This window comes from Chelonia mydas, chromosome 2 (assembly GCF_015237465.2).
Source record: "Chelonia mydas isolate rCheMyd1 chromosome 2, rCheMyd1.pri.v2, whole genome shotgun sequence".
Lineage (NCBI taxonomy): Eukaryota > Metazoa > Chordata > Testudines > Cheloniidae > Chelonia > Chelonia mydas.
This window is the reverse complement of record NC_057850.1, coordinates 3,931,425-3,955,780: the sequence shown is the minus strand read 5'-3', so window position 1 is coordinate 3,955,780 and position 24,356 is coordinate 3,931,425. Positions and strand designations below refer to the sequence as shown.

At 45.4% G+C, this 24,356-nt stretch overlaps 1 protein-coding gene across 2 annotated transcripts in view; it reads left to right on the top strand.

Annotated features, from left to right (window-relative positions):
* The window catches only part of ARHGAP39 (Rho GTPase activating protein 39), a 430,277-nt gene that overhangs the window by 243,721 nt on the left and 162,200 nt on the right, over positions 1–24,356 (top strand). The window lies entirely within an intron of this gene.

Below are 24,356 nucleotides of genomic sequence, written 5' to 3'. Positions count from 1 at the left end.
CATTATCATCACATACTATTGTTGCAATGAAAACACTGCAAGGGCTGGATGTGTCTGTGGTTATTTTGTGGCCCATGCTGTTCTAGAATCTTCTTCCCCTTTCCCTCCCATCCCAACCCCTGCCAGGCTGCTAGGAGGGGTAGAGGAGGGGCCTGGTGGCTCTAAACCATTTCTCCAGTGTTCCCGTGCTACTTTACCTGTGTCTGGAAACACCTGTGTGATCAGCACTCTGCTTATTGTACCGGGGCCAGGCAGAATACAAAGAATTCTGGTCAGACTTGTGGACTTCTTGAGGACCATATGTGTTTCTTTGAGCTCCATTGTCAAGACCCTAAATGGAAAACCCAAGCAGCCCCCAGTTCTCCTCTGTTGGCTGAGGTGGAGAGAGGCCTCCAGTCCAAAAAGTTTATGCTTGCATTATTTTCAGAACTGGCGTATCTGGAACTTCCTATGCTTAACCGGCAAGGCAGCCTTGACCCGTGTTCGCTGTAAGCTCTGCGGCGTGGATAAAGCTAACCTAGAATGCAGAGGCCCAAGCAATGAGATGTTTTCCGTGCTTGTGGAGAGATGAAAGTTGCTAAGTGATAAGGACATTGGTGGTGTATTGAGCAACTTGCTGTCCACTTGATTTAGTTAAGCAATAAGGATAAACTTGCTGCTTGTTTAAAAACCCCATTCTTTTTGTACAGTATATATTAGGGGGGACAGAAATATCAATACATAAAAGAAGAGGAGATTGATTAGTTCTGTGGGGGAATTGAGCCTGCTGGTGTGGAGCATATGTAATCACATCTTCATCATCACATTCAGAAACTTGTGCAAAGGTGGGGGCAGGAGGCACATTGGTCCCAGCAGGCATGGAGAGAGGAGGAGAGGGGTATACGCTACCAAAACTGCCTCAAAATCCTCCAGCTCCAGCATCGCTGACAATCTGTCCCTCAGCTCCATATGGTGCCTTTGCCAATGTGGTAATTAGATTGCACGGTGCCCTTGTTATTCCGCACATAAATAGCTGCCTCCTTACAGTGCTTAGCTTCCCCTTGACAATGCTACCGTAACGGGGCATCTGGTGTGCGATAGCTGGTGAAATGGCAGAGAGCGTTTCCTTGTGGGTTTGACAGCTCAGGGCTGTTATAGGTCTGTAATAATCTCACTAATCTAACTGTAGCTCTGCCTCTCCCATCCCAGGCCCCGGAGCCCTTAACCCACACAGTTTTATTTCAAGAAGCTGGAATTGCCAAGGATCCTCCATCAGTCTGTAATGGGGGAGTAACCTAGAGGCAGCCAATAGCCACTGAGCTGCAGGGAATGTTAGGAGCCAGGCTTCAGTCATGAATTAGCCCTGGCAGGTTTTCAAGCAGCCGTCCCTCTGACACAAATATATATATGCACATAAAAGTGATGCATTGATAGCAGATCTGTGCTTATGAGTACTGAAAGATTATGAGCCAGAAAATGGTAAATTTACTAGGAGATAGACAGTAACCCCCCAGGGGAGGCTTCCACCACCATTGGTCAGATCTGAAAGGCTAAATTCTCTTCTCAGCCAGAGCCAAAGTTAGCCAGATTTGGGGGTGTGGGGTGTGAGAGAAGGACTAGTGGATAAAGGGGAACCAGTTGACAGAGTTTATGAGAGAGACAAGGTGGGTGAGGTAATATCATTTATTGGACTGACTTCTGTTGGTGAGAGAGACAAGTTTTCAAGCTTGACTTCTTCAGGTTGATCACAGCTAAATACAAGGTGGGACAGATTATTTAGCATAAGTAGTTAATACATATTTCAAGGAACCATTCAAGATGAAGTGTCCTGTTAACACGCCTCTAGTCATAAGGGAAAAGGAAGAAAACAAAAGCTGAGGGCAGGGTTTAGGTGGGTTATAGATTGTTGTAAATAAGCTATAAATCCAGTGTCTCTATTCAGTCCGTGATTTTTTAGTATCTAGCAAAGTTATTAATGTAAACTCCCAGGCTTGTCTTTTGAAGGTGTTGTGCAGATTTCCCTTTAGGGTGAGGACTCAGAGGTCAGATATAAAACAATCACACTGTATCTGACCTCAGCCTTGAAGGCCATCTGCACACCATGAAAAGACCAGCCTTACCCATCCTCCTTAAATCCTAGCCATTCTCCCTGTGTACATTTGAGATTGTTGGATACAAGACACTGTAGAACTGCCTGGGTGACAGGATGGACCCTGCCCTGGAAAGGGTGACTGCTAGAAAAGGGCTATATCCATCTCAGAACTGAGAGTCCTGAAAGCTCACATTGCTGCTGTAGGGCATCATCTGTTTGTTTGTTTATATTGCAGTAGCCCCTGGAGGCCAGGGACCCGTTATGCCAGACACGATACAAAATACATCCCAAGCCCCAAAGAGCTTTCAGTCAAAGCACAAGACTGTAGACAACAGGTGGATAAAACAAAGAGGGAGGAAACACAAGGAAACAATGAGCTGATACTTGTCATCATAAAAACCAGTGATCACAACAAATCACGGAGGCTGTGTTCCGCAGGATCAGCCCACATACAGCCTCAGTCCTTTTCTGGTGCTATCCTTCATTGCCCTATAATCTTTGGCTTTGTGCCGTGTTTTCCAAATGCAGTACTCACATGTGTGGTCATTTTACAACTTGAGGATCCTCCTGATGTACTGGAGCGTGTATTTATAGTGTGTGTAGCTTGTTATGAACTCGTCCGGTGTCTGTGTACTCCCCTAGCTGGAATGGAAGTCTGATGTACAGCTGTAAGCTACAAGGGTGTTTATTAGCCTCCAGGGGTTTATCCATGTTTGGAAATGATTTAGTCTCATGGTTACTGTTCATGGCTGCTTGTAATTTCCTCCAGGAGATCTTAATTTTTTTATTCTCTCTTGATCAGCTGGTGGGACTGGAGGAAGTTTAAATATTGGTTAAAAGTGTAAACAGTTTGGAAAGGAATAAAAACCTCAAACCAATATTAAATGTATATTTGAACTGAGAAGAAAACATGGTTATCACTCTGCCAGTTATAAGACAAAACACATATACTGTAGAAGTAGTCTGGAGCAAAGCAATGAAAAGGTATAAGCATCAGGAATTTGGGATGATATATATTGGAAAGAGGAGACCTACAAATACAGTATAATATATGAAATATGTTGTAGATTCCATTAGTGCTCTTTGTTCTCTCCATCCCATTCCACAAGGAAAAAGAGGAACTCTAAAAAGCAGCCAATTTAAAGATATAAAAGGAAATACTTTTTATGCACCACATATAGTTAACTGTGGGACTCATTGCTGCAGGATAATATTGAGGCAAATCGCTTAGTGAATTTCACAGTTCTTCTTTGAATGTTCTTTGCATATTCCCACTAATGGGATACTCCAGTTGGTTCAGCCTGGTTCAGCTAGCAGTAGTCAGAGCGTTCATGTGCCTTCCTCGCCTCTCCCTTCAGTGAACCCTGAACATTCCAGGGCAAGGTTATAAAAGGAGGCGTGGCAACTGCAACCAGCTGAACGGATGAGGAACTGTTCTGCGATGCTCCCTGATCTGTAGCTTATTAGTTGATTGATTGTTTTATAGTTAGATTGTTAGCTTATTAGATAGTTAATAGTTTAGTATTCGGTTCAGTTAGCTGTAAATCATTGGTTCGCAAATGGCGGAACTGAAGAATAAAAAAATCCCTGTTTTAAAAGGTGTATGTCAAGTTTGGTAGTGTTTCCAGCATCCGGCACACATGCCAGAAGTGTATGGTCTCTGTGATACAGCAGCTCAGACTAGATCAGTGGTTCTCAAACTTGTGTACTGGTGACCCCTTTCACATAGCAAGCCACTGAGTGTGACCCCCCCCTTATAAATTAAAAACACTTTTTAATATATTTAACACTATTATAAAAGCTGGAGGCAAAGCGGGGTTTGGGGTGGAGGCTGACAGCTCGTGACCCCCCCATGTAATAACCTCATGACCCCCTTAGGGGTCCTGACCCCCAGTTTGAGAACCCCTGGACTAGATGATTGCAATGACCTCTTATTTAAACAAACAAGGCAGGGCTCGTTCTCCGCGATTGTGCGTAGAGGCAAGGCATCTTTGAGATTGGTGTACAGAACAAATGATCACCCAATAGCAATTCATGTACCAGGGCAACAAAACACACTTGCAGATTACCTGAGCAGGTTAACCTCTCAGATGCACAAATGGCCTTTTGAAAGACCGAGTAATAACACACCTCTTCAGGTTGTGGGGAATCCTGGAATAGATCTTTTTGCGTCCAGCAGGAACAGGAAGGGTCAGAAACTTCGCTCAAGAGTGAGAAAAGACAGGGACTCAATATCAGATGAGTTTCTAATACACTGGGGTCAAGGCCTAATTTTTGCATTTTTCTCATTTCCCCTCATTCATATAGTGATAAAATTATCCTGGCTTTGTCTTGTTTTATTTTAATGGTACCAACATGGGCTAGACAACAATAGTACCCGGATTTACTTCACCTGTTCAGAGGGTTAATCAAATCTCTACAGTAGTACTGGGCTTGTTCACGCAACAACCGGGACGTTCTTTCACCCAGATCTTTAGTCTCTCTGTTTAATGGCATGGGGAATAAGACTCTGGGATTGTTAGAAAAGTCTTGTTTGTTAGAGGTACAAAATGTATTGATAAATTCAAGGGAAGAGTCCACATAAAAATATTATAGTCATAAATGGAAAAAAAATATTGTGGGTTACCATTTATGAGATAGAGCCATATATAGGCTACAGCACCCATTAATTATATAGTAGAATATTTATTGTATCTTCAGAGAACAAGTCTTTCACTATCTTCAGTGAAGGTTCACCTCTCCACCATATCAGAATACTATGTACCTGTGGAGAGTAAATCAGTTTTTACTTATAATGTGGTTAAAAGTTTCTTAAAAGGCCTTAATAATCTATATCCTTACCTGTCACTGGAGTTCTTCGAGACGGACTCTCTGCCCGCCATGCCCCTCGACCGCGGAGTCCTACTGACCAAAGGCCTTGGGCTCCCAGGCGAAGGAAGGAAGGCGACTGCAGTGCCACATCTGTTATATACTCTTCCCTTGGACGCTTTGACCTTCTCTGCGGGGAGGGGTGAGGGAGGCATGTGAGTGAGTACAGCATCTGCTCGCTGGAGTTGTACCTCTTCGGGCTGCACCCCAGGAGTGTGAATGTGCAGAGCTCATCTCAAAGATCCTCCGTTACAGGTGAGGAACCTTCCTTGATATGGTTTGAGAATGGTGGCTGTACTGGTAGGAACTCCATCATCCCTCATGTTTCAGGGAATATGCTGGGATCTGGAGGAATTCCCTTCCCCCCCAGCCCTGGTACAGTATTGTACAATTAGGGGTATTATGGGGTTGGGGCAGCAGGATGTTTACACTTTCCTTCGTACGAGGATTCAGCATTGGCCTCTCAGGCAACATATCAGACTGGATGGACCTTTGCTCTGTTCCTGTGACAATTCTTATGCTCTTGCTGATGACAGCTGAGTCTGCACCCACCTTCGTCTTGTGGTGACAGTGTCATTTTACTAGGTTAGCTTATGCTCTAATTTTCTCCCTCGTGCAATCGCAGGATGTAAATCAGGCCAGGATCTGGCTTCCATTAAGCCAATGACAGCATGCTGCTGTTCTTTCCGGCGGCAGTAACATCATCTGTTATCCATCACTCTTAGTGCACTAGTTGGGGAATACTTAAATATTTTTGGATACACTCCCATCTCCCTCTTCAGAGATAGTGAACAAAGAACACCCTTGTATTAGATGCCTCACCTGAGGCACACAGAGGCCAGCAGCCTTCCAGCATGCAGGAAGCACAGCCAGGTAGTATAAACGTAACCCTTCTGCCAGGCTGAGTTGATAGCAGCAAGGGCCGGGTTCAGTACATAGGGGTTCCCTCTCAACAACGCAAGGCAAAATCGGCTCGAGCCCCCACCCAGTGACCTGGGAAAATCCTACACACACCCCTGGGCGCCTCAAAGAGGCAATACTTCCCCTCTCACAGGAACAGAGTCTCGGTTTAGCAGAAAATCTTTAACATGAGGTAAACGACATCAGCATTAAATTGGGAAAACACCACAACTAGGGTTCATAAACCAAACCATGAGCAAAGACCCACCCCAGCAAATTGGGCCATGTCCTTTCCCTTTGGTTCTTGAGTCCAGCAACCCAAAAATCACCCGAAGTCCCAGAAGTCCAACAATCCAAAAGTCTCTTGAGTCCAGCAATCCAAAAATCTCTGTCTCTGGTCAGTGCAGCCCCAGAGTGCAAAAGTTTATCTGCACAGTTTTACCTCCCAGCCTGGGTGGAAATGGGGGGGTGTTAAGGGGCACCTTACATGGTCCGAAGCTGACTGCCCCACCTCTCCATGGGTTTCTGCTGCAGCCTTCACTGCAAGCCACGCCACCAGCCGTCCCATGAGCCGCTCCAGTTGCCCCACGAACTGCTCCACTCCACCAGCCGTCCCGTGAGCCGCTCCAGTTGCCCTGCGAACTTCTCCGCTCTGCCAGCCACTCCACCAGCCATCCCGCAAGCTGCTCAGCTGTCCCACAAACTGCTCTGCTCTGCCAGCCGCTCAGCAATATATCTTCAGGCCCCCCCACTAGCTAACACAGCACTCAGTGATTTCAGCTCTTAAGTGATTTCAGCTTGTAGTAGGGGAACCTCAGTGCTGGTGCACCATTGGCCCAAAGTGAATTCATCTCAGCAGCCTGTAACTAGACTCCTAATGGAATAAAAATTAGCTGTGGTGTTCCACAGTGGAGAGAGAGGAGATGCAGTTGGTGTTTCAGGCCCTCAAAGGGGCCCACACCACCAGGTACAAATACCTGTCCCCAGCCTCTCTCAATTCACTGGGTTTTGGAATCCATGTCCCTTGTCTAGCAAGTGCTACTTAGTTGATGGCGAGTCCCTCTGTCATAAAACAGTTTCACTGTCCTTGATTCACATAATCAGGGTAACAACACTTTATTCTTCCTGCCCCAATAACAAAGAAACTGGGGATCCCACATCAGCCAAAGTGACCATTCTTAACTCTGCATTCCTGACTCTGCTTACATAAAGAATGGCTGCTTACCTAACAGTAACCATGGCTGTTTAAGTGTTTGTCCATATGGATCCTGTTTCTGGTGCACATATGTGTAGTTCACCCACGTGGAACACACACAGACCAGAAGTGGGATTCACATGGCATTATTCTGGTTGCAAACTCCTTGCCGAGAGGCTCCTGTTTCAGAACATCCCTAGGGCATGGGTGTGTTTAACACTAACAGACCCATGCTCTGAGAATTGGGGTATTCCCACGTGTAGCTAGAAGCAGAGCACTTGGCTGCTATGCTGAGCTGGTTGCCCTCCATCCTTCCTTTTGCCTTCTCACCTCTCTTGGTTCCTCCCTTTTGACTCCAAAACACTTATAATGTGAGGGAACAGCTTAGCGAGGTTCAGGACTTACATGCAGAATTTTCAGGAGAAATGTCCAGCTTGTGCAATAGGCCAGGCACTATAAAAACATAGGAACGGCCATACTGGGTCAGACCAAAGGTCCATCTAGCCCAGTATCCTATCTTCTCACAGTGGCCAACGCCAGGTGCCCCAGAGGGAATGAACAGAACAGGTAATCATCAAGTGATTCATCCCCTGTCGCCCATTCCCAGCTTCTGGCAAATAGAGGCTAGGGACACTATCCCTGCCCATCTGGTTAATAGCCATTGATGGACCTATGCTCCGTGAATTTATCTAGTTCTTTCTGAACCCTATTATAGTCTTGGCCTTCACAACATCCTCTGGCAAGGAGTTCCATAGGTTGACTGTGTGTTGTGTGAAAAAATACTGCCTTTTGTTTGTTTTAAACCTGCTGCCTATTAATTTCATTTGGTGGCCCCTAGTTCTTTTGTTATGAGAAGGACTAAATAACACTTCCTTATTTTCTCTCTCCACACCAGTCATGATTTTATAGACCTCTATCATATCCGCCCTTAGTAGTCTCTTTTCCAAGCTGAGAAGTCCCAGTCTTATTAATCCCTCCTCATACGGCAGCTGTTCCATACCCCAAATCATTTTTGTTGCCCTTTTCTGAACCTTTTCCATTTCCAATATATTTCTTTTGAGATGGGGCGACCACATTTGCACGCAGTATTCAAGATGTGGGTGTACCATGGATTTATATAGAGGAAATAAGATATTTTCTATTTTACTATCTATCCCTTTCTTAAGGATTCCCAACATTCTGTTCACTTTTTTGACTGCTGCTGCACAGTGAGTGGATGTTTTCAGAGAACTATCCACGGTGACTCCAAGATCTCTTTCTTGAATGGTAACAGCTAATGTAGACCCCATCATTTCATATGTATAGTTGGGATTATATTTTCCAATGTGCATTACTCTGCATTTTTCAACACTGAATTTCATCTGCCATTTTGTTGCCCAGTCACCCAATTTTGAGAGATCCTTTTGTAGCTCTTTGCAGACTGCCTGGGACTTAACTATCTTGAGTAGTTTTATATCATCTGCAAATTTTGCCATCTCACCGTTTACCCCCTTTTCCAGATCATTTATTAATATGTTGACTAGGACTGGGCCCAGTACAGACCTCTGGGGGACACCACTATTTACCTCTCTCTATTCTGAAAATTGACCATTTATTCCTACCTTTGTTTCCTATCTTTTAACCAGTTACCAATCCATGAGAGAAACTTCTCTCTTATCCCATGACTAATTTATTTTTCTTAAGAGCCTTTGGTGAGGGACCTTGTCAAAGGCTTTCTGGAAATCTAAATACACTATATCTCCTGGATTCCCCTTGTCCACATGCTTGTTGACCCCCTCAAAGAATTCTAGTAGATTGGTGAGGCATGATTTCCCTTTACAAAAAACGCATTGACTATTCCCCAACAAATTATGTTATCTATGTGTCTGACAATTTTGTTCTTTACTATAGTTTCAGGCTTACCAGCCTATAATTGCTGGAGTCACCCCTCGAGCCCTTTTTAAACATTGGCATCACATCAGCTATCCTTCAGTCGTTTGTACAGAAGCAGATTTAAATGATAGGTTACGGACTACAGTTAGTAGTTCTGCAATTTCACATTTGTGTTCCTTCAGAATTCTTGGGTGAATGCCATCTGCTCCTGGTGACTTAAACTGTTTAGTTTATCAATTTGTTCCAAAACTTCCTCTAATGACACCTCAGTCTGGGACAGTTCCTCAGATTTGTCACCTAAAAACAATGGCTTAGGTTTGGGAATCTCCCTCACATCCTCCACCGTGAAGACCGATGCAAAGAATTCATTTAGTTTCTTCGCAACGGCCTTATTGTCCTTGAATGCTCCTTTAGTATCTCGATCGTCCAGTGGCTGCACTGGTTGTTGAGCAGGCTTCCTGCTTCTCATGTACTTTTTGCTATTACTTTTTGAGTCTTTGGCTAGCTGTGCTTCAAATTCTTTTTTGGCCTTCCTGATTGTATTTTTACACTTCATTTGCCAGAGTTTATGCTCCTTTCTATTTTCGTCACTCGGATTTAACTTCCACTTTTTAAAGGATGCCTTTTTGCCTCTCACTGCTTCTTTTCCTTCGTTGCTTAGCCACGGTGGCTCTTTTTTGGTTCTCTTATTATGTTTTTTTAATTTGGGGTATACAGTTAAGTTGAGCCTCTATTATGGTGTCTTTACTTTCGGTGCTGTACCTTTTAATGTCTGTTTAACTAACCTCCTCATTTTTGTGTAGTCTCCCTTTCTGAAATTAAATGCGACAGTGTTGGGCTGCTCTGGTGTTTTCCACGCCACAGGGATGTTAAATGTAATTGTATTATGGTCACTATTACCAAGAGGTCCAGCTAGATTCACCTCTTGGACCTGATCCTGTGCTGCGCTTATGACTAAATCAAGAATTGACTCTCCTCTTGTGGGTTCCAGGACTAGCTGCTCCAAGAAGCAGTCATTTAAGGTGTCAAGAAACTTTATCTCTGCATCCCGTCCTGAGGTGACATGTACCCAGTCAATATGGGGATAGTTGAAATCCCCCATTATTATTGAGTTTTTTGTTTTTATAGCCTCTCTAATCTCCCTGAACATTTTACAGTCACTATCACCATCCTGGTCAGGTGGTCAGTAATATATCCCTACTACTATATTCTTATTATTTCGAGCATGGAATTACTATCCACAGAGATTCTGTGCTACAGTTTGGTTCATTTAAGATTGTTACTTGATTTCACTCTACGCTGTCTTTCACATATAGTGACACTCCCCCACCAGCACAACCTGTTCTGTCCTTCCGATGTATTTTGTACCCTGGTATTACTGTGTCACATTAATTATCCTCATTCCACCAAGTTTCTGTGATGCCTATTATCTCAATATCCTCACTTAATACGAGATACTCGAGTTCACCCATCTTATTATTTAGACTTCTAGCACTGGTATATAAGCACTTTAAAAACTTGTCACTTTTTAGCTGTCTCCCATTACATGATGTAATTGAATGGGACTTTTTTCATTTGACTGTTTCTCAACAGATCTGCATGCCCCCACCCCATATGTCCCCCACCCCACCCCATCCCCTTACCCTCTTTGGATCCAAACGACCCTTAATGCAGCTGAATTGCTGTGGTTCTCCTGTGCGAGTGCCAGGCCAGATGCTGGGATTCATACCCTCCTGCATGCTGCAGAGCTCAGCTCCTTGGCACCTCTCTGTGCAGCACAGTGGAGGGGATTTTAAGACATGATGGGGGCAGGCTGGAAAAGTAATCATGGGGTCAGCCACTACATGGATTCCCTGGCCCAAACCCTTGTGAAGAGGGCAAACAGGGGCTCCAGCTGCTGCTATAGCCTATCCCCCAGGGGCTGAGAAGAGGCTGCTCAGCTGCTGTGCACCAAACCTCCAGGCTGGCAGGAAATAGTCCTTCCCCCCACTCCCTCTTCTATCCCCTGTACAAAGCCTGTGTGCTTGCACTTTCTGTGAGGGTTGCAGAAATTGTCCATAACAAAGGGTTACCCAATCAGACAGCTCTGAGCAGGGCGTTGGACTAGATGACCTCCTGAGGGGACCTGATAAGTCTGTTATAAAGTGGACGGTGATCAATTTTCTTCATGTTCATTGAGGGTAGGACACGAAGGAATCATCTTAGTTTGCAGCAAGGGAGATTTAGATTAGATATTAGGAAAATCTTTTCAACACTAAGGAAAGTTAAGCACTGGAACAGGTTATCTTGTTCGGTTGTGAAATTCCCATCACTGGAGGTTTTTAAGAACAGGTTAAGAAGTTAAGAACATCTAGCGGGAGGGTGCGGGGGCAGGGAGGTGAGATGGACGTGGCCTTGCCCCAGCATGAGGGGATGAACTAGCTGGTCTCTTGAGTTCCCTTCCAGCCCTACATTGCTATGATGAAGTCTTGCAACAGCCAGAGCAACAGGGGAATGTCTATGTGATTGGGGACTCTTTACTGAGAAGAATAGATAGGCCTGTAACCAGAGCTGATCCAGAGAATAGGAGGGTGTGCTGTCTTCCAGGTGCTAAGATACGGGATGTAGAGCTGAGGTTGAAAAGGATTCTAAAGGGAGCAGGAAAGAATCCCCTAATTATCCTTCATGTGGGAACAAATTATACGGCTAGATTCTCGCTGGAAAGTATTAAGGGAGACTATGCTAGGCTGGGGAAGACGCTTAAGGAAATTGAGGCTCAGGTGATCTTTAGTGGGATTCTGCCTGTTCCTAGAGAAGGGCAACAAAGATGTGACAAGATTATGACTATCAACAGATGGCTCAGGCAGTGGTGCTATAAGGAGGGCTTTGGGATGTATGGCCACTGGGAGGCATTCATGGGTAGAGGACAGTTCTCTCGGGATGGACTTCATCTGAGTAGGGAAGGAAATAGACATATAGGATGGAGGCTGGCACAACTGATTAAGAGAGCTTTAAACTAGGAATTAGGGGGAGATGGTTGGGAGATATCCAGGTAATCTCCACACCAGAATTTAGCATTGAGAGGAAAGAAAATGAAGTAAGAGTGGATACAGCCATGGGTAGGAGGAAGGGCAGTGTAGATACAAGTCTAATAGGTCATACTGGCTGTAGAATGACCGTGCCTAATAGGGTACAGAATGTGAGTGAGGCCAAACAGCAAAAATTAAGATGTTTGTACACTAATGCGAGGAGCCTACGTAACAAAACGGAGGAACTAGAGCTACTGGTGCAGGAAGTGAAACCAGATGATACAGGGATAACAGAAACATGGTGGAATAGTAGTCATGACTGGACTACAGGTATTGAAGGGTTTGTGCTGTTTAGGAAAGACCGAAATAAAGGTAAAGGTGGTGGAGTAGCACTGTATATCAATGATGAGATAGAATGTAAAGAAATAAGAAGCGATGAAATGGATATGACTGAGTCCGTCTGGGAAAAATTAAATTGGGGAAGAAAACTATTAGACCCTCCCCTGGGATAGTGCTTGGGGTGTGCTACAGACCGCCGGGATCTAATCTGGATATGGATAGAGCCCTTTTTAATGTTTTTAATGAAGTAAATACTAATGGAAACTATGTGATCATGAGAGACTTTAACTTCCCAGATATAGACTGGAGGACGAGTGCTAGTAATAATAATAGGGCTCAGATTTTTCTAGATGCGATAGCTGATGGATTCCTTCAGCAAGTAGTTGCTGAACCGACTAGAGGGGATGCCATTTTAGATTTGGTTTTGGTGAGTAGTGAGGACCTCATAGAAGAAATGGTTGTAGGGGATAATCTTGGCTCAAGTGATCATGAGCTAATTCAGCTCAAACTGAACAGAAGGATTAATAAAAATAAATCTGCAGCTACGGTTTTTGATTTCAAAAGGGCTGACTTTCAAAAATTAAGGAAATTAGTTAGAGAAGTGGATTGGACTGAAGAATTTATAGATGTAGAGGAGGCCTGGGATTATTTTAAATCAAAGCTGCAGAAGCTATCGGAAGCCTGCATCCCAAGAAAGGGGAAAAAATTCATAGGCAGGAGTTGCAGAGCAAGCTGGATGAGCAAGCATCTCAGAGAGGTGATTAAGAAAAAGCAGAAAGCATATAGGGAGTGGAAGAAGGGAGGGATCAGCAAGGAAAGCTACCTTATTGAGGTCAGAACATGTAGGGATAAAGTGAGACAGGCTAAAAATCAAGTAGAGTTGGACCTTGCAAAGGGAATTAAAACCAATAGTAAAAGGTTCTCTAGTCATATAAATAAGAAGAAAACAAACAAAGAAGAAGTGGGACCGCTAAACACTGAGGATGGAGTGGAGGTCAAGGATAATCTAGGCATGGCCCAATATCTAAACAAATACTTTGCTTCAGTCTTTAATAAGACTAAAGAGGATCCTAGGGATAATGGTAGCATGACAAATGGGAATGAGGATAAGGAGGTAGACATTACCATATTTGAGGTAGAAGCAAAACTCAAACAGCTTAATGGGACTAAATCGGGGGGCCCAGATAATCTTCATCCAAGAATATTAAAGGAATTGGCACAAGAAATTGCAAGCCAATTAGCAAGAATTTTTAATGAATCTGTAAACTCAGGGGTTGTACCGTATGATTGGAGAATTGCTAACATAGTTCCTGTTTTTAAGAAAGGGAAAAAACGTGATCTGGGTAATTATAGGCCTGTTAGTTTGACATCTGTAGTATGCAAGGTCTTGGAAAAAATTTTGAAGGAGAAGGTAGTTAAGGACATTGCAGTCAATGGTAAATGGGACAAAATACGACATGGTTTTACAAAAGGTAGATCGTGCCAAACCAACCTGATCTCCTTCTTTGAGAAAGTAACAGATTTTTTAGACAAAGGAAACACAGTGGATCTAATTTACCTAGATTTTAGTAAGGCATTTGATACCATGCCACATGCGGAATTATTAGTTAAATTGGATAAGATGGGGATCAATAGGAAAATTGAAAGGTGGATAAGGAATTGGTTAAAGGGGAGACTACAACGGGTCCTACTGAAAGGTGAACTGTCAGGCTGGAGGGAGGTTACCAGTGGAGTTCCTCAAGGATCGGTTTTGGGACCAATCTTATTTAATCTTTTTATTACTGACCTTGGCACAAAATGTGGGAGTGTGCTAATAAAGTTTGCGGATGATACAAAGCTGGGAGGTATTGCCAATTTAGAGAAGGACAGGGATACCCTACAGGAGGATCTGGATGACCTTGTAAATGGGAGTAATAGTAATAGGATGAAATTTAATAGTGAGAAGTGTAAGGTCATGCATTTAGGGATTAATAACAAGAATTTTAGTTATAAGCTAGGGACGCATCAATTAGAAGTAACGGAGGAGAAAAAGGACCTTGGAGTATTGGTTGATCATAGGATGACTATGAGCCGCCAATGTGATATGGCTGTGAAAAAAGCTAATGCGGTCTTGGGATGCATCAGGAGAGGTGTTTCAAGTAGGGATAAGGAGGTTTTAGTACCGTTATACAAGGCACTGGTGAGACCTCATCTGGAATACTGTGTGCAGTTCTGGTCTCCCATGTTTAAGAAGGATGAATTCAAACTGGAACAGGTACAGAGAAGGGCTACTAGGATGATCCGAGGAATGGAAAACTTGTCTTATGAAAGGAGACTCAGGGAGCTTGGCTTGTTTAGCCTAACTAAAAGAAGGTTGAGGGGAGATATGATTGCTCTCTATAAATATATCAGAGGGATAAATACCGGAGAGGGAGAGGAATTATTTAAGCTCAGTACCAATGTGGACACAAGAACAAATGGATATAAACTGGCCACTAGGAAATTTAGACTAGAAATTAGACGAAGGTTTTTAACCATCAGAGGAGTGAAGTTTTGGAATAGCCTTCCAAGGGAAGCAGTGGGGGCAAAAGATCTATCTGGCTTTAAGATTAAACTCGATAAGTTTATGGAGGAGATGGTATGATGGGATAACATGGTTTTGGTAATTAAATATTCATGGTAAATAGGCCCAATGGCCTGTGATGGGCTATCAGATGGGGTGAGATCCGAGTTACCCAGGAAAGAATTTTCTGTAGTATCTGGCTGATGAATCTTGCCCATATGCTCAGGGTTTAGCTGATCGCCATATTTGGGGTTGGGAAGGAATTTTCCTCCAGGGCAGATTGGAAGAGGCCCTGGAGGTTTTTTGCCTTCCTCTGTAGCATGGGGCACGGGTCACTTGCTGGAGGATTCTCTGCTCCTTGAAGTCTTTAAACTACGATTTGAGGACTTCAATAGCACAGATACAGGTGTGAGGTGTTTTTGTAGGAGTGGTGGGTGAAATTCTGTGGCCTGCGTTGTGCAGGAGGTCAGACTAGATGATCATAATGGTCCCTTCTGACCTAAATATCTATGAATCTATTAATGTTTGCCCTGTTTAACAGATGGGGAGACAAAAGCCTAGAGGCAAAGTCATTCTCATAAAGTCAAAAGGTGAGTCTGTGTCAGAGTGAGGAAGAGAACTGCTGATTTCCTGATCCCTAGGCCCACAGATTATCCTCCTGCCCTGAGAGTGAGCAGTAAGAAGGACTTGCTGATGATGGGAGTGCACGGAGACAGTCTCCCAAGGGAAGTGGGGGAAACCTTGTCACATGGGGCAGTTGGACAAACTGTGTGGACAAACCACTAGTAATGAGCAGTGGGGCAATCCTGCACAGACAGGGAGATGGGGCCCAGCACGTTTCCACTCTCTAAAATCTCTGGTTCACGTTATCCCTTGGACCTGTTGACCCTCCCTACAAGTACCAAATGTTTTGGGGATAGTTCACTCCTGGGAGTAAAAGAAATGTCGTTTTATTTAAACAACGGATCAGACAGCAATTCAAACCCTCCGTACGTGCTCAATGCAGCAGGAGGGATCAAAGCCCTTACACGTAGCTCTCTGGGTGGTTTTCTCACTACTTCCCCTGCACCCACCTGCTCTCATTTTCTTCCTGCTGCTGTTGGTTTCCCCATTGCCTCTTCCCCTTTCCATCTCACTTTGGCTCGTCTTTGCCCTGTTCTCCTCATGCAGAGCACAGAAGAGCGAGGCCTCAGTAGCGATGAGATATTGCACTGGGTGGAGGCCCCAGTAATAGCAAAGCGATATAGCTGTTCTTGATGTCACACCTGAGTGGGCCCCAGTGGAAAACACAGCTGTGAAGTGACAAAGGAAGGACAGTGGATTCTTCCAAATCAGAAGCAACAAATAATCCGAAGCCTCTGTATCAATCCCAGGGCATATTTCCAAACTGGCAAAGATTCTGACAAAAAGAAATAAGCTTCGCTGCACAGTGCCTTAAAACCTTTCAGTGTTTGCAGAGTCCATGTACTTAAAGGTCATTCAGCTGGGATTCTGGCTTTTGAAATACAGGGCCAGCTTCATCCCTGGGGTAACTTTGGTTAGGGAGAGGAGAGACTCAGCAGCTACTGTTTGTAACTGTTAGGACGGCCCTGTCTGCCCCAGGAGATGAGGGTCGTTCATGGATGCTCTTTGCGCAGCTTTGCAGAGGTCCATCCTGCCCACGGAAAGGCTCCCAGGCTTTGTGAGTCTATTCATGTGGCTCTCAGTCACACGAGGCTTGTAGGCATGTCGCCCACCTCAGCAGCAGTAAAACAGGGCTCCTGTAGAAGCACGTTGGAGTTTCCTGTCTTGTTCGGAGACCTTCCTGCTGCTTGTGCAGCGAGGCTTTGCCACCAAATGCCCTGCGCAGAGAAGTCACATTGTGGATGAGAAAGCAGCAGTAGCCTAGGACTTATGGACAGCTCTGAACTGGAGCTTCAATTTGACAGCTAGATTTGCAGGTCCGGGATCGTTTCTTTTCTGTGTTGTACAGCCCTCAGCACGATGGGGCTCTGAACCCAGGGAGGGTTATGGATGCTACTAGAATATACGTATTTAATAATAGTCGACTGAAGAGTTTAAAAAGCAAAACCTGCGCCTATGTCTTCATCTGTAAATCTTATTTAGCTAGCACTGACTGCTGCTCGCTGAGGGGCAGATCCTCGGCTGATATAAATTGTTAGTGCTCGGCTGAAGTCCAATGGACAGTCTGCACCAGCCGAGGAGCTGCCTTGAGTGGTGGCTTAGCGATAAAAGAGAGGAAAGGTAAGAACATAAGAATGCCCACACTGGGTCGCTAGACCAGTGGTCCATCTAGCCCAATACCTTGTCTTCCAACAGTGGCTGGTGCCAGATGTTTAAAAGGGAATGGACAGAACAGGGCAATTATTGAGTGATCCATCCCCTGGCGTCCAGTCCCAGCATCTGGCAGTCAAAGGCTTAAGGACACCCACAACATGAGATTGTGTTCCTGACCATCTTGGCTAATAGACATTGTTGCCCTTATCCTCCATGAGGATAAGCCACTTTCACCTGAGACAAGGAGCATAGCAATTGTAAATGTCATCAAGCTTGATTTGCAAAGGTTGGGAATGGGAGATGGGTAGTAAGGTAACCGTATTACCTTTTAATATGTGTATTACGGTGGTGCCTCAAGGTCCCAGTCAGGATCAGGGTCTTGTGCTAGGCCCTGTACAAACGACTGCTTGATTGGATGTTAGATAACACAGCGGGGCCTGCAGCAACCAAGCCCTGATCTCAGTGGAGGACCTGGGAAAACTCCTATCTGTCTTCAGAGATGCAGGATTGGGTCCCTGGAGACCAAGATTTTTCTTCTCCAATCAGCCCAAGGCAAAAGAAGGCTCTGCCATATCCCTGACTCCCAGAGCTGGAAATAGACCTTTGACCTCTCGATTCCCTGGGCTCCTGCACTCATTTATTGGCCTTGCCCTAAAATAAGGTGCTAGGGAATATGCTGCTTTGAAGTTGTTTCTCCTCTTCAGCTGCTCATTGGTCATGTCAGCATCCCTCCCTTCACCTGTCCCCCGGCCCATTCTCCCATCTCCTAATATGATCTGAACTCAGCGGGCTCAACGGGTAGTGATCAACGGCTCAATACGTAGTTGGCAGCTGGTATCAAGTGGAGTGCCCCAGGGTCGGTCCTGGGGCTGGTTTTATTCAACATCTTTATTAATGATCTGGATGATGGGATTAATTGCACCCTCAGCAAGTTCGCAGATGACACTAAGATGGGGGGAGAGGTAGATACGATGGAGGGTAGGAATAGGGTCCAGAGTGATCTAGACAAATTGGAGGATTGGGCCAAAAGAAATCTGATGAGGTTCCACAAGGACAAGTGCAGAGTTCTGTACTTAGAAAGGAAGAATCCCATGCACCATTACAGGCTAGGGACCGACTGGCTAAGTAGCAGTTCTGCAGAAAGGGACCTGGGGACTACAGTGGACAAGAAGCTGGATATGAGTCAGCAGTGTGCCCTTGTTGCCAAGAAGGCTAACAGCATATTGGGCTGAATTAGTAGGAACATTGCCAGCAGATGGAGGGAAGTGATTATTCCCCTCTATTCAGCACTTGTGAGGCCACACCTGGAGTATTGTGTCCAGTTTTGGTCCCCCCTCTACGGAAGGGATATGGACAAATTGGAGAGAGTCCAGCGGAGGGCAACGAAAATGACTGGGGGGCTGGGGCACATGACTTATGAGGAGAGGCGGAGGGAACTGGGATTGTTTAGTCTGCGGAAGAGAAGAGTGAGGGGGGATTTGATAGCAGCCTTCAACTACCTGAAGGAGGGTTCCAAAGAGGATGGAGCTCGGCTGTTCTCAGTGGTGGCAGATGACAGAACAAGAAGCAATGGTTTCAAGTTGCAGTGGGGGAGGTCTAGGTTGGATATTAGGAAATACTATTTCCCTAGGAGGGTGGTGAAGCACTGGAATGGGTTACCTAGGGAGGTGGTGGAATCTCCATCCTTAGAGGTTTTTAAGGTCCGGCTGGACAAAGCCTTGGTTGGGTTGATTTAGTTGGTGTTGGTCCTGCTTTGAGCAGGGGATTGGACTAGATGACCTCCTGAGGTCTCTTCCAACCCTAATATTCTATGATTCTATGAACCTACTGCAAAAGTTGAATGAGATGTAGAACCAAATCCTGCTGAAAGTCCCTCCTGCTTTTGCCTCTCTCTAAAGAAACCACATTGTGTCAGCGTGTGGCACATCCCCCTGCTTTTCTCATGCCCCTTTCTGGCACAGCTGTGACTGCAGGGCCATTTAGTCATGCTAGCTCCATCTTGTAGACCTGCAAAGGCGATCAATGGCTTTCATGAGCTTTTCTGGAGGACTGGGCCCAGGGTGTGGTGATGTGCAGGTGGCAGGCTAGCTGCAGGGCTGGGGGTACAGAACGGCAGTGGAGTTCAGTGGAAAGGGTGCTTGCCTGGGACTTGAGCCCTGGGTTCAATTCCCAGCTCAGCTACAGACTTTCTGTGACACCTTGGGCAAGTCATTTAGCCTCTCTGTGCCTCCGTTCCCATCAGTAAATAGAGAGAACTCTTCTCTGCCTCCCCAGGCTGCTGCGAGCATACAATCCATGAACAGCTGAGAGATGCTCAGATACTACAGTGATAAAGGCCATATAAATTGATGGAAACTTAGCGCTCTCCTCTCTTGCTGTTCTTTCTATGGTGTTGTTGTGGCCATCACCATGTGTCTGGTCACTAATAGTAATCATGGCATTTATAGGGAGCTTTTACATTAAATGCACTTTACAGACATTAACAAAGAAATTCCCCAAACAGCCCTGTGAGGTGGGCAAAAAACTCTCTGTATTTAGACAGCAAATATGATCTCTGCTCCTATGTATGGAACACCTTCCTTGGGCTGCTCCTGATCCCTTCTCAACACCACCGCTTCAGGATTGCCCACAGGAAATCAGCCAGGCTCAGAGGACCTAAGTGGAAGAGAGAGGGGATTGCACCTGTTTATGGACATAACTGCATTTGCTTTTGTTGATTATTTTGTATCACTGTGTATTAAAAATGTATATATTGGATCATCTCCCTCTCTAGTCTTCATAATCTGTTCGTCTTCTTAGATCGTAAACTGGTTGGAGCAAAGACCATCTTTGTATGTTTGTACAACACTTACTACATCAGGGCCCTAGTTGAGGCTACTGTAATATGAATACAAATACACTTTGCAGCTGAGGAAACTGAAGCAGGGGAAGTGACTTGTGCAAGGGAATTGGTTTGGGAGCTGAAATTAGAACTCAGGATTTCTTGATTTCCAGTTGAGGGCTTAAGCCACCAGACTTCACCTCACTCTGCCCTCTGGGCCAGCTGTTATTTTTAGGGATAGTTACGTTTCCTGGCTTTATGCAAAAATCCCATCATACATAGAATCATAGAATATCAGGGTTGGAAGGGACCTCAGGAGGTCAGCTAGTCAAACCCCCTGCTCAAAGCAGGACCAATCCCCAACAATGCTATGATCGCTATAATCACATGCTATAATCGCTATCAGTTTTTGGTTTAAATACGTTTATCTTTACATCTGGTCTACATTTCCTAGACACAGCTAATTTTAAAGGCACACTGACAAGGCCTCCCATTTCAAATCAGTATTAATCTCTAGTGCTTTGCAAACATGAATTACACCCTGTGACAGAAAGTGAGAGGAAGTTATGTCATAAGGGCACTGTCTGGTCCCCATGGAATAGGTTCCTGGTCCGTGACTGGGGTGTCTATGAGCTACAATGATCCAAATAACTGAGGTGTTAACTTCAGCTCTGCTTTCCCTGCCCCTTGCTCAATGATTGTTTTTAAGGCAGAAGGGGGCCCTAGTGTTTGGAGTGAAAATCTCTGTCCTTTCTGCTTAGGGTAGTTCACACTTCCTGTTCTAGGCCCTGGTTCAGGACAGCACAATCAGTGCATCTTAAGCACAAGCTTATGTGATGTCCTGAACAGCAATGCTTTCCTGACTCTGACCCCTACACTCTACTTTTGTGGGAAAGACCTTGCTGAATTTGGGGTTTTTCCCCCTCTGCCTAGTCATTCTCTGAGTTCACAGCCCTTTGAAGTAGGCAAACATCAATTCCTTTTACCAGTGGGAAAACTGAGTCATGGAATGATTTGACTAAAGTCACCCTGGAAATCTGGGGTAATGGTGGAAATAGAATGTGAGTCTCTTGACTCCTAAGGCTTCTGCCCCAACCACAAGACTTTCCTCCTTTCTTAAAGTTGCACTGTGTTAGCCAGCTACTGCTGGTTATACCCAAAACCAATCCCTTCAATGCTGTGGAACTAACATTAAAAACACCGTACCTCTCACCTTAGGTCCTACACACAAACTCATCTCTGCATATGTTGTAGAGTGCACGTATGCAGGACGCTCTGCCTGGGAGATGTTCAGAGAGAGCAGAGCTGGATTTGTGACCCCCTTGCTGTAAAGTTGGTTACTCTGTCACTATGGAAAGATGAAGTTTTCTCGTGAAGTTTTCTGACCAGTGGCCTTCTCCATGAGTGCACCACGTTCACATTCCCACCTCCCCTGGATATCTGTCTTTTGCCAGAACACATTTATTTTGAGCTGTTGGGGGCTAGTGAGTATTTTCACACAGCTGCAGAATGTGTCTCAGATGAGATGTAAAAACCAAGGACCTGTTCCCTTGTGGTTAGTAAAGCTCCTACAGCCATTTTCACAAGAGTAGGAGTATCAAGCCCAGCTTCTTGGCCAACTTGGAGTATTATATTCTGTCTGCCTTCCATTTCTAGTGGAGATAGGATTTTTTTCGTCACTTCCTGGTTTACCCTATGGTGTAGCATTGGTGTGCTTAGTTAAATAGCAGTTATTTCAGCCAGAGCTGGCTGCATTTAATTGCTGAGTGAAGCATCACATGCAAAAAGTAGTAATGAAAAGCGCACCGTGTAAACAGAGATGGAATTGTTAGCTGCATGTATAAAGAGACTGATGTTCATAGCTGCCTTAATGCTTTCATTAAAGTGTTCTTATTAGAATATGAATACTGGGTTAAATTCTGTACTACTTTATATTCTGTACAACTCATGGCCTGAGTAGTCTTTGCAGCTTGTATTTTTCAGTCTCTCTGGTCTCTCCGGTCTCATCCCCCAAGTCATGTTCTGTCGGGTTAGACAGCTTTGTATCAACGCAGACAGTGACAGTGCACTTTATGTACTACTAAAAGCTTGTATATACAGGAAAGCTATCCTGGTATAAGGTAAGGTGTGAATTTAAACCATGTACTTATACCGGTATAGCCCCCTGTGTAGAAAACCTTATTTGGATATAAAAGTGACTTTTTTCAATCTGGCTTAGGTTGCATGAGTCAAGGTTTAGGCTAAACCAAAAAAAGCCACTCTCATAGCAGAATAAGAGTGTCTACACTGAGGGTTATATTGGTATAGCTGTGCCATGAGAGACAGGCTAAGGCAATGACTTCCAAGGCTGTGCTGGGCACTGATGTGTTGCATTCAGTGTGCAGAGTATGTATTTGGGGAGGAAGAATGATCTTGTGGTTAAGGAACAGGTCTGGGTTTTGCCACATTGATGGTGGGAAAATCACTTCCCTCCTCCCTACCTCAGTTTCTCCATCTGTAAAATGGGAATGACCGTTCCCTACAGGGACATTGCAAGGTTTAGTTCGTTAATGTTTGTAAAGTGCTTTGAGGTCCTGAGATGGAAGGCGCAAATGTGTCGTGCAGAGCAATACTGACTCTTATTAGGGTGTGCCCAGAGGGCAGTTATTGTATTTGGGGGAAAGCTTTGACATCAACTCTTTGCAAAAAAGCCTAGAACTTCATATGCAAGTTCCTGGGATCCAGGCCTTGGCAGAACCTTTTTGTGCCTGAAGACCTAACTGGGTCTGGAAGCCCTTACAAAATACTGGACTCCCCAGGCACTGAATGGGACCTAGCTCATGCTGCTCTCCTTTCCCAAGAGCTGTCTGCTGTAGCATTTGCTGTGGGTGGCACCCCGGTTTCTGGTGCCTTCCCCATACTCCAAATCACATGTTTAAGAGTGGAGAACCCCACTTCCTCCCACAGGTCCAACTCCCTTCCACAGCCTCTGGGAGGCAGGCATTAACCCCACAAATATATGCTGCATCTGGACATAAACCAGTGACTTTATCTGGGCAGGGCGATAGCTCGATGAGTGCAAGGAGCCGTTCGGGAGCTCCTACATGGAGTCCCCCCCCAGCAATAGCACAACATCCTGAGTCCCCGGTGCCGAAATACAGAGCACTGCTGTCGAGCCTGAGTAACAGTCCAGACTGCCCCAGCTCCAGTGCCAGAAGAGGGCTCCTCTACCCCTGCAGGGATCACAGGTGCTTGGGAGCAATGCCAGCCCTGAGTGGTGATTCCTGCTCTCTGCTGGGTTGCCGGGTGTCTGTCTCTGTGGTTGCCATGATGGTCAGGTCTCCTCTGCTGTGTCTGGACCACGCCTCTCGTCTGGCTGCAGCTGTGCCCTGACCTGTTCAATGTGCCAGGCCCCAGCCCCCCAGATCCAGGCTGCATCTGGGTCTGTTCCCCAAGGCAGCTGTGGCAGCTCACTGCCCAAGCCCTTGGTCCTCTTCCCACCACCAGAGCCAACCAAGTGTCCTGCAACCAATCCCCTGTCCCCACTTGGGTCGGACTGAGCTCCTGCTGTCATTTGCTTCCAATGAGAGGTAGAACTGGCGTGGGATTTCCTCCCAGCCTTTTAACCAACCAGGTCTGGGGCACAGGGGCCAGGTCCTCTCTCTGCCCACCCATGGAGGGTGAGGTGGAGGGCTGGTGCTTGTACACTGCTGCCACGTGCCTAGTGAGCGAGGGGCTCCACAGCGCAATGCAGAGAAAAGCCATAAACAGATGTCCGTACAACAGGCATTCTCAGTACTAGAGCGAGCCTGTAGCAGGCAGGGAAAGTTGGGCAGGACAGGGGACAAAATCCTATGCAAAGTAATGTCCAAAGCCTGCCTGTCTGTATGGAGGTCTGTATGGGTAGAACTAAATCTTTCCAGGCCACAGTCTGTTGGGTCAATAACCGCCCACTTGTGCAGCATATTCCTCTTGAATGTGGTTATATTTCTGCCTAGTACAGAGCCAGCCCAATATTCAGCTTCTGAACGTCCAGAGGGAAATATCTCATTAACCCCTATTTGTATTCAACTCTGAATACTAAACACGGCCCCAGTGTAGACCCCAAAAGCCCCTTCCCTCACAGGGCACGTGGACATATGAAGACTCATGACCCTAAGAGTGTGGCTTGGTGGAGCATATTCTACTCAGCAGAGTCTGGTCACAGGTGAGTGTCTTCCGTTTCCAGCTGTACACTGAGCTGGATAAACATATATAGCCTACCAGTGGTCTGAGATGATGACTTGTATATATCCCAGTTACATGGAGAGGCCTAAGGCAGGTAATGCCATCAGTCATTCCAGTCTGCTTTCCACACTGCGGAAAGCTCTCCGTGGAGTTACAGCTTGTACAGTCCCACTGGCTTCCTTTGACCATAGCTGTAAGTAGGAGTGAGCAAAATGGCCATAGTGATCAGTGGGGAGGGGGGATGAATGGAGCAATGA